Source organism: Camelina sativa, chromosome 3 (genome assembly GCF_000633955.1).
Source record: "Camelina sativa cultivar DH55 chromosome 3, Cs, whole genome shotgun sequence".
NCBI lineage: Eukaryota > Viridiplantae > Streptophyta > Magnoliopsida > Brassicales > Brassicaceae > Camelina > Camelina sativa.
In genome coordinates, this window is record NC_025687.1 from 22,159,373 (window position 1) to 22,176,678 (window position 17,306).

At 39.9% G+C, this 17,306-nt stretch overlaps 1 long non-coding RNA gene across 2 annotated transcripts; it reads right to left on the minus strand.

Annotated features, from left to right (window-relative positions):
- On the minus strand, positions 1,004-3,749 carry LOC104777712. 2 transcript variants are annotated; one of them, XR_766324.2, is made up of 5 exons: positions 3,683-3,749; positions 2,986-3,079; positions 2,719-2,798; positions 2,332-2,632; positions 1,004-2,237 (listed from the first exon to the last, which is right to left on the minus strand). It is a non-coding gene; the product is annotated as an uncharacterized LOC104777712 (long non-coding RNA). The 2 variants fall into 2 exon arrangements; XR_766323.1 differs by having other exon boundaries at positions 3,585-3,749.

Sequence of the window (17,306 nt, forward strand, 5' to 3'; positions counted from 1 at the left end):
TGCCAGAAGTGGGAGATGTCATGCATTCCTTGTCCGCATGCTTTGAAGGTGATTTCAGTCAAGAAACTCAAGGTAGATGACTATATATCATCTTGGTATCTGACTTCTAGGTGGAGGAATGAGTACAATGCACATATAGATGCGGTTAGAGGAATAGACTTTTGGCCTAAGTCCGGTCAGACTGAGATACAACCACCACCAAGACCGATAACTCAAGGTAGAAACAGTGTCCCTAAAAGAATCAAGGAGAGGAATGAGTCACCACAAAAGAAGAAGAGCAAGGGAAAAGAGCTTAAAGCTACTAGAGAAAGGAGGATCATCCATTGTGGAAGATGTTTTGAGGCTGGGCATAACACAAGGGGCTGCAAGAAAAGTGGACCTCTGGATTATAGACATTCAAAGAAGTCTAAAGTAGCTGGAACAACAGAGTTGTGCATCGGATCAAGTCAGCCACCTCAAAGCCAAGTTATTGATTGAATTCGCAGGTCCTAGTGCTTTTGAGTTCATGTTTTGTTTCTAGGTGAACTTTGTTTGGTCTTTTGTAAGAACCTTTGAATCATGTTTTGGTCTTTTGTAACAATTATGAGGTTCACTTTGTTTGGTCTTAAATATTGTCTCAAACACAACATCTCATTTCTTAAATATTGTCTCAAACACAACAACTTGTACATCTACCATACCATACACATTACAATACAAACACATAAACAAGAACCATCAACACAACACAAACAACAATGTTCTTCAACCCACGCAATTCCAACTTGCATCCTTGAAGCTCTTTCTCAAAACTCCCTAGCTCTTTCTCAAATCCGCAGATCACCGCTTCAAAGGTGCGAGTCTCCATTGCAAGAGATTCCATTTCTGATTCGCACACTTGTAAACTTTTTCTTAATGTCAATGAAGCTCCTTCAAGATCATCAATTCTCAGAATCATATCTTCAATCTCTTCAACCATTGATTCATCTGTCCACTTGAACAAGTGACCACGACTATTCTGCAACATAATTAAAGAATGTATCAGAATTTTACAATTTATACCTTAACTACCCAACAATTAAACCATGACCTCATCTCCATTTGTACAAGCATTAAAAAGTCTCCCTAGATTTTTCACTGTCTTTGATGTCCTCAAAAATGCATTCTCTCCACATCTACATTTCTTCGGAATTCCTCTTCCTCTTTCACCCAATTCAGCTACAACAGCTTCGATTCTCGATCTCTCAGTGTTTCTCTTTGTTTCTGTTTCTCACTTTTGCGATTTGTTTTGGGAAGGAAGAATAAATAAGTACCCTAAATCGAATAAACCCCCAATTCGTTATACGACGTCGTTTTGTGTTTGTAAAACCATGGGTTTAGTGCTAAAACGCAATCGTTTTAGTGCTTACGTGTCGTCCTAATCATCATCTGTTAACGGTAATTTAACACCGTTTCACGATTTGGGGGTTTAATCCGACTTAGTATAGTTGGTGTGGGATATTCAAAGTTTATTAGAGTTTAGAGGGGAATTGGCACAGTTGAAAGTTTCAGGAATATGTGCGATAAAGTAACTTAGTTCAGGGGGGAACTGGCCGTTTTCCCCTCCAAAATTCGTCTTCTTTGAATGCCCTTATGCATTCCCAATAAAATTTAGTATCATTTGGAAGCTCCATAGCCTCAAAGATCTTCACAGCCGTTTCACATTCGTCAAAATCATTTTGGTCAAATGATTTTGGGCGTAGTTGTTGTAAGCTTTGGCGTTGAAACTCTCTAAATCCAGTCACTGTATCTGTTAACATTGTCTCAAAAGATTGTTTTCTTCGACTTCCTCGCGAACCACTTCCAATAGTGTCACATGAGTTTACCGCATACATTTGTGAAGTACTTCCATGTCTTCCACGTCCTCGTTGTTAAACTCCGGAAACAGGGATTTGGATTGGATCAACTGATGGAGAACTATGACGTGTATATTCACGAGTAAACTCATTGGATGGACGTGTTTCATCGTCAATATTTACGTGGTATACCTCTTCGTTTTCTTGTGTCTCTGGAACTTGACTATATGACATTTCACCACCATATGTTTCTGAGTACGTATGAGAATCGTTATTATTTGTGCCTTCGTTCATCATATTTTCTCTTCGCTGGTTGACAGAATATTGAGATTGAGATTTGACATCATATAATCTGAAAAAACGTTGCATCACATCCCAAAGTTGTGGCGGCTGTGGCTCAAAGGCATGCACAATTTTACATACCTGTAATTAGATTTTTTAAAAATTAATAAAAAAATATTTTACGTAAATTCAGTAAACCGATAGTTAGGTAGTGAAACATATTGTGAGTACTTACTTCTTGATTTTCCACCAAGTCTTGGATGCAGTTATCTGGTGTGTAACAGGATCAGCAGAGATACATGTGTTATCCTTAAGAACTACATACTTCTTGTATTTTTTTTTCAACTGATCAAGTTTTTCATTGAAAAACCGATAGTTTATATTGAGATTGAACTTCTCATTAAAATTTTCAACCACAAACTCTTTACCAAGAAGTGTAGGATCTTTTAAACGGTAATTAGTCATTGCAATGGCTTTGTCATACAACTCAAGAAATTTCTTTCTCGGTTAGGAGTCCATTTGAAATTATCTCCTGTCTACAAATTTCAAAAATTCTTAATTATATTTTTCAATTAAACTCTAACAACATTAAAATTAAAAAAATAAAATATTAAATATTTACCCGTACTGATGTTTCCGTACGAATATTTGAATCAGGTTCCACTGAACTATTTGTGCTTTGCCGGCGATTAGACGTTATATCTGCAAGATTAAATATTTGTTAATACCTATTTTATTAGGTCTGATACAAAAACAATCATGAGTTATGTTAATTTTATATGTTTCAATACAATGATATTTTTATTTTAACATATATATATCTATATTATAATTTACCGTTAAAAATCTTTAGAGTTATTATTTACACTAAATATAAGTAATATTATACATCTTATTATGTAACATGTATTGTCTCTATGTCTTGCTCGAGGATCAAACTTGTCGCATGTTAGCACTTAAAGTGCCTTCAAAGACCAGACGCGCTACAAGAGTTAAGAAATTTAATATTATGTTAGTTATTGATAATAATAAAACCAAATTATTATAATTTCTAATAATTGGTAAAACAAAGTATGAAATTACTAAATTTTGTACTTTATAAATGATTACAAAAATAATTTAAATTTATGGTAGTATACATAAAAAAAATTTGGTCATTTTATGGAACTTCTACATTATAAAATAAAATCATACTAAATTCAGAAAATAAATTTATGAATGTAAACACTTTTTGTGAATATTTCAAAATATATTATAGAAATATTTTGAATTATATCTTATGAAATATGTATATTAAACTAGTGAATATAAACAGTTTTATGTATATTTTTAATTATATTATACAAATACTTTGAATTATAGCTAAAAATATATAACTATAATTTCTCTTTTTTTTTGTGTTAAATTTGTATATACAAAATTATAACAAAATTTGTATATGCAAAATGTATCATATATTTGATTTAAAGATGATATAAGAAGATCTACCGCAGTAAAATATAGAGAGAGTTTTCAACCAAAAGAAAATTTAGAAAGAAATTTTTCGATTAAAAAAATATATAGGAAGCGAGAGAGGAAAGAGAGACTTTTTAGATGAAGAAATGTGTTTGTGTGTTTTGAGTGAGCAAAGGGAAAGTTTTTAAATGAAAAGTGTGTTTGTGTGTTTATTGACACTTTTGTGTTTGATGTGTGTTATATAGATACTTCGTTGTGATGTGTGTGGTTTAAGTGTGTGTTGTACTGGATATGAATTGATATGCGTGTTAATAATACAGTCTATTGAAATGTGTGACAAATATAGGATAATCCAATACAGTAAAAAGTTTAATAATAAAAAAATAAAAGGATGATATAAACAAAACCCTGCAAATTACCAGCGTTTATACTGTAGATAGACCACTACAATTCCTTCATAATTTTAGACCACATGCAGTCCATCTGTTTTTTTGTATTTTAAACAAAAAAAACTTCTAAATTTAATTGTACTTGTGAATGGTAACATTAAAGTGGACGAACCCATCTAACAGGTCATCTGCCTTTTATACCCTCTCCACTCAGGGACCCAATGTTAGGAATGAATCACCAATGTTCTTAGAGATAATACATGGTGATATATGTGGATCTATCCACCCTTCATGTGGGACGTTTCGTTATTTTATGGTAATAATTAGCGTATCTAATAGATGGTCACATGTGTGTCTATTGACAACTAAAAATAAGATATTCGTAAAATTCATTGCCTAAATAATCAGGTTGAAAGCTCAATTTATTGATTATGCCATAAAGGAAGTCAGAGTGGATAATGATGGTGAATTCACTTCACAAGTTTTTAATGACTATTCACTACAAGAAAACAAGTCGTTTGTGACTTCCAAAAGAGTCCTAAAATAGTTGCAAAACAGCCATTTGCGACTATTATGAGACTATCTAAGTTGGTCGCTAAATATAACAGTCACAATAACGTGGCATATTTGCAACTCTTTTAAGACCGATAAATATGGTTGTATAAAACCGACAGTTTAGAGACGCATAGTAATAGTCGTATATTTTGAAACAACGATCGCAATACTATCACCTATTAGCGACTCTTTGGAGACTAATATATATGGTCGTATATTTTTGATCGCAACTTAAAGTCATCTCAAAACAGTTGCTAATTTGCGACTAAAAAGTGACCTTGTAAAACAGTCATATATAAGCGACTACGTCGAGGGGTCATATATTAACGACGTTTTAATGACAAAATACCAAAACAAAAGAAAAAAAACAAATTTAACTTTATTAAATCAATAAAACTAATTAAATTAAAAGTAATTTTATTTATTTCATAAACTCATTATAAACAGTAAATACAATATCAGCATTTTATTTTTATATTTAAAGATTAGAAATTACAAAATGATTATGTAGAAAAAATTACAATGTCAGTTTTATTAAATCAATTTAAGTAATAAAATAAATATATATGCGATTCAATATGGATGTTGTGGTTGGACGGTGAAAGCTTAGTCTCCGGCGAGTTTGTGGAGGAACAAGACGGTGGAGGAAAAAGAGAGGGAGAAGAGGATTGTGGCGGCAGAGAGAAGATGCAGCGGTTGAAGATCGAGATTAACTGCGGAATTTTCGGTTTGTGTTTGTGGTAAACAACGACGGAAGCTTTGAGACGCGGTGGTGGTGAACGGCATAAGCTTTGAGATCTGTTGGTGATGAACGACGACGAATGCTTTGAGATCTGGTAGACGGAAGCTTGAAGATGTGGTGGTGGTGAACGGTTAAAGGTGTGGCCAAATGTGAGATAATGAGATGTGGTTAACAAAAGTTTCAAAATTTGGGAAAAAAGGTGAGATAAGAATTGTTGAGAAGTGAAGAAGGAGAAGAGGAATCATTTGAGAAGAGAAGAAGAGAAGAAAGAGAACATTAAATCTAAAGAGAAACTTGAATCGTTTGAAGAAATAGAAGAAGAAGAAGAGAAGGGGAAAAAGAAGGAGAAGATTTGGTCCGTTAGATCAAAATCTATCAAGGATGGATATTAAAACAACACTATAATCATTGTTTTCATGGATTAGCCAATGAGAAGTTTTCCATTTTAAGGTCAATAAAACCCAAATAATTTTGTATAAACATTATTATTATTTCATTTTCATTAAACTAAGTGGAACCATTAATTACAATAATAATCTAATTTTTTTCATTTTTATTCTTTTTAGGAATTGGGATTTAAGATTTGAAAATGATTAGATCAAATTTAGATTTTAAAAATAATCAAGGTTTTTTTTTGAATTTAAAATTTGGTTGTATACAATAAATTTTGGAATTATCTACTTTATGAACAAAATTGTTGATATCAAACACTTACTCATAACTGTATTCTATAGTATACATATTTATTAGTTTAAGAGTTTAAAACATTTTTTTGATAACTTTGTTTTGAAATTTACAAAAAATGTCAAACCTTCTTATTACAGAAAATGTAAGACTTAAGAATGATTAAAATTATGAATTATTTGTTTTAAACATTAAAATTTAAAACTTTAACGAAGTTTTTATGATAGAGTTTGATCAAATCAAAGTATAAATGTATAAAAAAACATGTTAACACTTCTCTAATGTAAAATGTCGAATTAAAAAAATCGAGACTTGGTAAGTAGTTGCAAGTTAGTATCTAAATCATGTGTTAGTCGCTAAAGCCTGGGTATTTATGGCGATATTGTGACCAAAATGCGACTATATTTTCTAAAGTGTTAGATTGCTAATTTAGTTGCACAGTCGTAGCAAATGTGTGACTGTTTAGTGACTATAAGTAAAAAATGTTGAAAAAGTCAAACAAAACCTATATATAATGTTACAATAACTCAAGTTACTATATTAAACATAATCAATTAGTTTAATGAGGCACCACATCTAATGAAAAGGAAATTAAGAAATTTCAAAACCATTAGTTAACATTACTTGTGTAATGTTTTGAAAACATGTGTAAACCATAGAAAAATTAATTTTTTAGTCATATAATAATGATTAACTATCTATAGTAGTTCAAATTTCTATTGACAAAATCTCTAAATAAAACCGCAAGGGTCACTAAATGGAAGCAAAATCCTCACAACCTCAAGTTTTAGTCGCTAATAAGTAGCATGTATGTAGGTAATTTGTGACTGATTTGTGAAACGACCTAACTCGTTTTTTTAAAAATAATAAATAATAGTAAAATAATAATAATAATAAATAAACTACAATTAGTGATCTCATACCCACTAGCCACCTAACCACGATCAATAACAACAGCGGAATAACAAATACCAATATCCAATAATACTCCATAATAGAATAACCAATATCCAAACATAACCATTTCAATGTCAAACAACAGGAAACAAGGAACCAACAACCTAGCAAGTTCTAAAGACCCAACTCTAGCAACCTAACAACGCCAAATAACAACCAATCGAGTCCCTAAAACATCCTCCTCTTCATTGCCTTGATTCCACGATCACACTTTACCTTTACCTGCACCACAAACACAAATTGAGATGCATGAGTATTTGATAAATACTCAGTGAGGCAATCCTCCCATCTACTGGGCTATACACACAAGCATTATTATCTCTCATGCCACAAATAACAACAATAAAACAAACCAGGAACATGCACAAGTGACCCGACACAATATGGTTACTGTCAGAAGGGTGTCGACCAAAACTAGAAGGTGTCGACCGACACTGGACATCTGGTGTCGACCAACACCACTTGGGGGTCGACCGACACCTGCTCGACACCCCCGAAACCCTAACGGTGTCAACCGACACCTCCACATGGTGTCGACCGAAACTTGCTAAGTCTCGAGCCGTCCTCGCGTTGGTGTCGACCGACACCACTGTCGAGCAGTGATTTCCTTCGAACAGAAACTCCGAATCTCGCCTCCAAACCTCTCATCTTCGTCCCACACGATCCCAGGAACGAATCCAAGCCTCAGGAGCTATGAAAAACTCACAAACAACCAAAACAAACAACCAAACAACACACAATATCACAGAATTAGAGATCTTAGCTTAGATAAGCCATGGTCATGCCCTCACCTCTTTGCAGGAAGTTTCTGACCAACAATGAACGAATCCACACTCCCAGCAAGCTTCCCTCACGCCTAGCCTTGAATCCTCACTCCCACAGCAAGATCTCACCCACAAAGCCGTAAAATCTCACAATCTCTCTCTAGAACCACAAGAACAGTTTTCTCTCTTTGTTTTCTCTCAAAGCGGCGTGAGACAAAACAAAAACACTACCCTAGGTCGTTTTTCTCCTTTTTAAACCTTGGTTCAATGGTTTCTTTAAAACAAACCGGTCCAAATCGATAATTAATTCGAACTGGTCAACCCAGAAAACCTTGGTGTCGACCGACACCACCATGGGTGTCGATCAACACCCACCCCCAAAACGCAGAGTTTTGGTTAGCGGGTGTTATATTTCTCTCCCACCAACATAGATTCATCCTCAAATCTCGAACAACCATCAGTCAAAGACTCCCGTGCAACCGTCTCCACCGCACGCACTCCTCCGACCGATCTACGAAAGGTCACCTCTAGGCGATAGACTCACGTTCCAGGCATTATTTGCTCTCGACTTTTGGACTTTCCTTTTCTCATAGACCTAAATCTTAAGTTTTTAATGGCTCTTCATCAGACCTAAGTCTGCATGCCATAATGTTGGCTCCTCATCGGGCCTAAACCCACATGCCATAATGTATAAGGAAAAATCCAATACTCGTCTCTCGGGTCGTCACCCTACAGCGCGCCTTCGGATCGTCATCAGAAGTCGATATACCAACACCACTTCCAAGCCACAAAGTCTTAGAATAAGGCGGTACTAGGAGAACCGACNATGCCCTCACCTCTTTGCAGGAAGTTTCTGACCAACAATGAACGAATCCACACTCCCAGCAAGCTTCCCTCACGCCTAGCCTTGAATCCTCACTCCCACAGCAAGATCTCACCCACAAAGCCGTAAAATCTCACAATCTCTCTCTAGAACCACAAGAACAGTTTTCTCTCTTTGTTTTCTCTCAAAGCGGCGTGAGACAAAACAAAAACACTACCCTAGGTCGTTTTTCTCCTTTTTAAACCTTGGTTCAATGGTTTCTTTAAAACAAACCGGTCCAAATCGATAATTAATTCGAACTGGTCAACCCAGAAAACCTTGGTGTCGACCGACACCACCATGGGTGTCGATCAACACCCACCCCCAAAACGCAGAGTTTTGGTTAGCGGGTGTTATATTTCTCTCCCACCAACATAGATTCATCCTCAAATCTCGAACAACCATCAGTCAAAGACTCCCGTGCAACCGTCTCCACCGCACGCACTCCTCCGACCGATCTACGAAAGGTCACCTCTAGGCGATAGACTCACGTTCCAGGCATTATTTGCTCTCGACTTTTGGACTTTCCTTTTCTCATAGACCTAAATCTTAAGTTTTTAATGGCTCTTCATCAGACCTAAGTCTGCATGCCATAATGTTGGCTCCTCATCGGGCCTAAACCCACATGCCATAATGTATAAGGAAAAATCCAATACTCGTCTCTCGGGTCGTCACCCTACAGCGCGCCTTCGGATCGTCATCAGAAGTCGATATACCAACACCACTTCCAAGCCACAAAGTCTTAGAATAAGGCGGTACTAGGAGAACCGACGTCCCCCAAGAGTCGCGAGCAAACAATTCTGAACACGTCTGAGTCCTATCCCTATCCAGGTTTCCTTCCCGTGGCTCACGTAAGACAACACGATGTCCTACCAACCACATATCCCCTCACTGGAATACCTCATAACCACACAAGGGTCATCTCACTGCCCCACGGGCCGCCACAAAGGCCAAACAAATGTACTAAACAGGACCGTTACCAAGGCCAAACAAATGTCCTAAACAGGACCGCCACAAAGGCCAAACAAATGTCCTAAGCATGACCGCCACAAAGGCCAAACAAATGTCCTAAACAGGACCGCCACAAAGGCTAACAAATATTCTAAACAGGATCGCCATAAAGGCCATCTGTCCCGAAGGACCGTCACATAGACCATCTGTCCCAAAGGACCGCCTAAACAGGCACTCTGGCTAAACAGCCCGCCACAAAGGCCACACAATTGGTTAAACAGCCCGCCACAAAGGCCACACAATGGCTAAACAGGCCGCCACAAAGGCCACACAACCCCTCCAAGGCTCTCCGCCGCTAAAAATGGACGAATTTTAACTCACATAAAACCTTCCATTTTTAGACTTTCCACTTCCGGAACTTCACATTTATCGAAACTTCTAATTCAGAAAACTTTCTTTCAAAACACTGCCTTGCGGAAATTTTGTACCCCAAACACCACCTCATCTTGTTACTGAGTCGCACAACCAACCACCCCAAACGACCAAGTAAACAAGAGAGATGGGGTGGAATACTCCATTCCCGCTCCAACCATGGACTACGACTGAGACAAGAGAGATGGGCTGGAATACTCCATTCCTTGATCCTCCTCTCGAGAACCCTCACTGGTATCGCCTCCAAAGTCATGTTGGGCTGAAGATCCTCAGGTATCTTAGCCAAAATCTTGTAATCCTCACGGAGACACTTCCGCAACATAGACAAATGAAAAACCTTATGAAATGCACGCAATAACCTCAGGTAACTCCAGCCTATATGCCACTGGTCAGACTCGCTCAATCACTCTGAATGGACCTATATACCTCTTACTCAACTTAGTCTCAGTCAATGACCTGTTTGGACCCCGCAACATGACCATCTTGAGGTACACTCTATCTTCAACTTGAAACTCAAGATCTCTCCTACTCCTATCGGCATAACTCCTCCGCCATTCCTGAGCTTCCTTCATGTTCAGCTAGAGAACCTGAATCTTCTCTGAGGTCTCCTGAACAAAATCTGCCCCGTACATGCTCATCTCCCCCACCTCAGTCCAACATAACGGTGTACGACACAGCTTCCCATACAAAGCCTCATAAGGTGCCACCCTGATACTCGCCTGGTAACTATTGTTGTAAGCAAACTCTACCAAGCTCAAGTGATCTGCCCAATGGCCACCCCAATCCAACACACACATCCTCAGCAAATCCTCCAACGTCTGGATCGTCCTCTCTGACTGTCTATCTGTCTAGGAATGATAAGCTGTACTCATATGCACCTTAGTGCTCATCTCTGCCTGAAATGCCCTCCAGAACACCGAAGTGAACTTGGAATCTCTATCAGACACAATGCTCGCTGGCACCCCATGCAAGCTGACTATCTCCGTCACATACTTCTTAGCCAAGACCGCTGCTCCATCAGTCTTCTTAATGGCCAGACAATGTGCTGACCTAGTGAACCGGTCCACAATGACCCAGATAGCATCAAACGTCCTGGACACAGACAAACCAATCACGAAGTCCATAGTAATCATATCCCACTTCCACTCTGGAATGGGAAGACTCTTCAGCAAACCACTTGGTACCTGATGCTCAGCCTGCACTAGCTGACACACATCGCACCTCGCAACCCAACTAGCCATGTCCTTCTTCATCCCGACCCAGTGATATTACCTCTTGAGATAACGACACATCTTAGTCGCTCCAGGATGAATAGAGAACATGCTCGCATGAGCCTCTCTCAGGATCTCCTGCCTCAACTCCTCATCCTTAGGCACACAAATCCGCCTGTGCACAAGAATAATACCATTAGCCGAAACCTGATACTCTGAATCAACATCCTTTGAGGCATTCACAAGCCTCGAATCTTGCTCCTGAGCCAACCGCACTCTGCTCAACATATATGCTCTATCAGCTGCAATCAAACCCAACGGCTCCTGAGAAACCGCACACAAGCTCAACGCAATGATCTCTCCAACCAGAGAATCCATATCCCGCTCCTGAGCCGAAGCCGCCCGCTTCCGACTCAAGGCATCTGCAACCAAGTTAGCCTTACCAGGGTGATAGGCTATCTCCAAATCATAATCCGCCACCAACTCTATCCACAACCTCTGCCTCAAATTCAGCTCAGGCTGAGTGAAAATATACTTTAGGCTCTTATGATCTGTAAACACATATACCTTTGCACCATAAAGATAAGGTCTCCAAATCATCAAGGCAAAAACTACAACACCCATCTCCAAATCATGAGTAGGATAGTTGTCCTCATGCTTCCGTAACTGTCGCGAAGCATAGGAAATCACCTTCCCATGCTGCATCAACACACATCCCAAACCAACTCTAGATGCATCTATATACACCACATAGGGTTCTCCCTGCTCAGGCAAAGCCAACACCGGAGCAGTAGTCAACATCTCCTTCAGGCTTGCAAAGCCCTCCTCGCACTCCTGTGACCAAACAAAAAGAACATCCTTCCCTGTAAACTTAGTCATAGGACGTGCTCTGCTCGCAAACCCCTGCACAAACCTCCTGTAATAGCCTGCCAACCCAAGGAAACTCTTGTTCTCGGTGGAATTGTGCGGTCTAGGCCAATCTATAATAGCCTGAATCTTCTCCGGATCTATAGAAACCCCATATGCAGACACAATATGACCCAGAAAACCCATCTCGCGTTGCTAGAAACTACACTTGCTCAGCTTAACAAACAGCTTCTGCTCACGCAGCTTCTCCAGAACTGCCCTCAAATGCACTGCATGCTCCTCATGACTATTAGAATAAACCAGGATGTTGTCGATGAAGATGATGACAAACACGTCCAGAAACTCCTTAAACACGTTGTTCATCAACCTCATAAACACCGCTGGCGCATTTGTTAACCCAACAACATTGCCACGAACTCATACCCATATCTCGTCCTTCTACTTGACGAACAACACCGATACTCCCCACAGTGAAGTGATAAGACGTAAGAATCCCCAATTTTCTTCTTCAGCTCTACTAGACTAATAATCAAGTATGCTGACATCAACTCACCACCACCAGGAAATCAACACCTCTTGTCCATCCAAGAAACTCTAGTAACTTGTCTCTTAGGGAATCTTCCACAAGATAGCTTATTACAAAATTAGCTTCCCGCTTAGCAATTCTCCACATCAATTCATCAATACGAGCATAATAAAACTAACATGTACCATACGTTCGCATATTCTGATTCACCGTATCAAATGCTTTGCAAGCCGCCAACTCAAACCAATTGCTTTGTTTCCCTCAGCAAACTTACCAAAACCTTGAATCTAGCAGCCCCGTCCATCTCCAATGAACTTAATCCAACTTTGTCACAACGATAAGAGTATCCTGCCATGAAGGCTTCTCGTGAACTTAAGTATCTGGCAAACATGCCTTTCCCGGCTCAAACTTGCTGCAACTCCCCTTCTCGGGACGCCAGCACCACCGGCCTCACAATCCTGGCGCAACCGCCACACATTCATAACCGCTCTGGTCATAAAACCCTGACCCATTGGTCAACATATCCAACACCCAAGATTAAACCACCGCCAATCTCTCAAGGTCTACATTCAATCGTTATGTTTATACTCACGTATTAGGCTTTGTTTGCTCCCAACTCCTCCACCCTTAGGTCGCAACCTTTCAGCCATACCGATCTCACTCTCAGACCAGCGTCTTCGAGTTATATCGTCTCACTCTTGGACCACAATCCCTCAGGGGAACATAATCCCCTCTGCCACTCTTGGAGCCCCCAGCCCCTCGATCTATCGGTATTTAGGGGAATCACCATCCCCTCAGGAGCAACAATCCTTAACGACTATAAACATCTCCCGACCAAAAGTACCTCCTGTGGTCCGAGTATAACATTGCAATGTTACACTTGCCCACTTAACTTCTCATATCAACATGGATTACCCACCAAACAGAGAAATATATAATCCAACTCCATAATACCACCTATCTGCCCCTCTAGGCTCGGTACCTCTCGAGAAGAATCTCGTTCCGGTCATCTGTAACTGCTCCATCCTCCTAACAGAAGATGGATAGAACTCAACATCCACAGTCCTCAGCTGCACCCCACCACATACAGTAAAACTGGAGCCTGCACTGGTACCCCCTCTTGGTAACCGCTCCCACAGCACGCCAACAGATCCGCCAAGCGATCATCTCGACCCTGGGCTCCATCTGCTGCAACCCCATACTTGGATACCCAGCACCCCTGGCACGCTCACCGGCTAACCCCCTCTGGTCCATCCTGATACGCTTGCGATCCTACGACGCACCTCCTCGTGGAACTCTAGACCATAAACTCGCTGGCCTTGGGAACCCGCCCGACCATGACCACGACAACGCCCACATACACAACCAACAACTCAAACACCTTTAACCACTGCACTTCCAAGAACATAGGCTAATAAGCAATCTTAACATAACACATAAACACAAAAACATAAACTCACCGTGGAATAACACTGCAGGCTTGAAGAGGATATTCTAGGACTCCATGCCACACAGAATTGATTAACTCACATAATCAATCAAGACTTGCAATCCCAAATATCAAAACAGAAACCTAGTGAACCTAAACCTAGAACCATAAGGGCTCTGATACCAAACTGAAACGACCTGACCCATTTTTTTTTCAAAAATAATAAAATAATAATAATAATAAATAAACTACAATTAGTGGTCCCATATCCACTAGCCACCTAACCACAATCACAAACAACAGCGGAATAACAAATACCAATATCCAAGAATACTCCATAATAGAATAACCAATATCCAAACATAACCATTCCAATGTCAAACAACAGGAAACAATGAACCGGCAACCTAGCAAGTTCTAAAGACACAACTCTAGCAACCTAACAACGCCAGATAACAACCAATCGAGTCCCTAGAACATCCTCCTCTTCATTGCCTTGATTCCACTATCATACTTTGCCTTTACCTGCACCACAAACACAAATTGAGATGCATGAGTATTTTATAAATACTTAGTGAGGCAATCCTACCACCTACTGAGCTTTACACACAAGCAATAAGATCTCTCATGCCACAAATAACAACAATAAAACAAACCAGGAACATGCACAAGTGACCACTGCAAGCTTGCCCCCATAGGCCCGAAGGTGGCCCTGCAGGGCATCGATCCTAACCTCTCACCGTTGAAAATGGAACAACTCATCCAAATTCACATTAGGTTATTGGTGCGCCAGGCGTTCCTTGAATCCTGTTCCTCACCCTTTAACAACCTTCCCACAGGACAAGCTGTTACCTGACCCGATTTTTTTTAAAATAAATAATAACTAATAATAATAATAGGTAAACTACGACTAGTGGTCCCATACCCACTAGCCACCTAACCACAATCACAAACAATAACGGAATAACAAATACCAATAAATAATCAACAAACCAATAACCAATATCAATTTAACCATAATAATTCCAAATCCATAAACCAAAGATCCAATCAACATAAACCAGATAACCAGCAATCCTAAACAACATTCTAGGACTCAACTCTAGCAAACTAACAAAAGCCAAACAACAATCAAGTGAGACCCTAGAACATCCTCTTCTTCATCGCCTTGATTCCACGATCACACTTTGCCTTTACCTGCACCACAAACACAAATTGAAATGCATGAGTATTTGATAAATACTCAGTGAGGCAATCCTCCCATCTACTGGGCAATACACACAAGCAATAAGATCTCTCATGGCACAAACAACAACAATAAAAGAAACCAGGAACATGCACAAGTGACCCGGTTACTGTAAGAAGGGTGTCGACCAAAACCAGAAGGTGTCGACCGACAATGGACATCTGGTGTCGACCAACACTACTTGGGTGTCGACCGACACCTGCTCGACATCCCCGAAAACCTAACGGTGTCGACCGACACCTCCACATGTTGTCGACCGACACTTGCTAAGTTCCCGAGCCGTCCTCGCGTTGGTGTCGAACGACACCACTGTGGAGCAGTGATTTCCTTCGAACAGAACCTCCGAATATCACCTCCAAACTTCTCCTCTTCGCCCCACACGATCCCAGGAACGAATCCAAGCTTCAGGAGCTACGAAAAAATCACAAACAACCAAAACAAACAACCAAACAATACACAATATTACAGAAACAGAGATCTTAGCTTAGATAAGCCATGGTCATGCACTCACCTTAGCCAACAATGAGATCTAAGCCCAAAAGACGAAGCTACCACCACAAAAACCTTCCCACCACTTTCCTAGCCTTGGATCTTCACTCTCACATCAAGATCTCTCCAAAAACGCCTTCAAATCTCACAAACTCTCTCCAAAAACTTAAGAAACTTTTTCTCTCCTTTTCTCTCCTTTTCTCTCAAAAACGGTGACCCAGACAAAATAAAACACGACCTAGGTCGCTTCCCACTTAAATATCTCGGTTCAATGGTTTTCCCCAAACCAAACCGACCAAAATCGACAATTAAAACAATCTGGTCGAACCAGAAATAAGTGGTGTCGACGGACACCACCATGAGTGTTGATCGACACTCACCCCCAAAACGCAGAGTTTTGGTTTGCGGGCGTTACAACCAACACCTGCTCGACACCCCCGAAACCCTAACGGTGTCGACCAATACCTCCACATGGTGTCGACCGATACTCGCTAAGTTCCCGAGCCGTCCTTGCGTTGGTGTCGACCGACACCACTGTCGAGCAGTGATTTCCTTCGAACAGAAACTCCGAATCTCGCCTCCAAACTTCTCCTCTTCGTCCCACACAATCCCATGAACGAATCCAAGCCTTAGGAGCTACGAAAAACTAACAAACAACCAAAACAAACAACCAAACAACACACTCCCAGCAAGCTTCCCACACGTTCCTAGCGTTGAATCATCACTCCCACAGCAAGATCTCACCCACAAAGCCTTAAAATCTCACAATCTCTCTCTAGAACCTCAAGAACAGTTTTCTCTCTTTGTTCTCTCTCAAAGCGGCGTGAGACAAAACAAAAACACGACCCTAGGTCGTTTTTCTCATTTTTAAAACTTGGTTCAATGGTTTCCTTAAACCAAACCGGTTCAAATCGATAATTAAATCGAACTGGTCAACCCAGAAAACCTTGGTGTCGACCGACACTATCATGGGTGTCAATCGACACCCACCCCCGAAACGCAGAGTTTTGGTTCGCGGGCATTACAATTTATAACATTTTGTATATTTATTCGCAAAGTGTCTCTTTTGAGACTACCTAATATACATCACAAAATAAAAATCTTGAATTCTACACATTATGAATAAAACTGTTTATATAAATCACTCATGAGCACTCATAGTACTAGTTAAAAGTACATGTAATAGTAAGATTTAGTAAAACATTGTTTTCATCAGTTAGTTTTGAAATTGTTCTCCATTGCAACACATCTCATAAAANGACGAAGCTACCACCACAAAAACCTTCCCACCACTTTCCTAGCCTTGGATCTTCACTCTCACATCAAGATCTCTCCAAAAACGCCTTCAAATCTCACAAACTCTCTCCAAAAACTTAAGAAACTTTTTCTCTCCTTTTCTCTCCTTTTCTCTCAAAAACGGTGACCCAGACAAAATAAAACACGACCTAGGTCGCTTCCCACTTAAATATCTCGGTTCAATGGTTTTCCCCAAACCAAACCGACCAAAATCGACAATTAAAACAATCTGGTCGAACCAGAAATAAGTGGTGTCGACGGACACCACCATGAGTGTTGATCGACACTCACCCCCAAAACGCAGAGTTTTGGTTTGCGGGCGTTACAACCAACACCTGCTCGACACCCCCGAAAC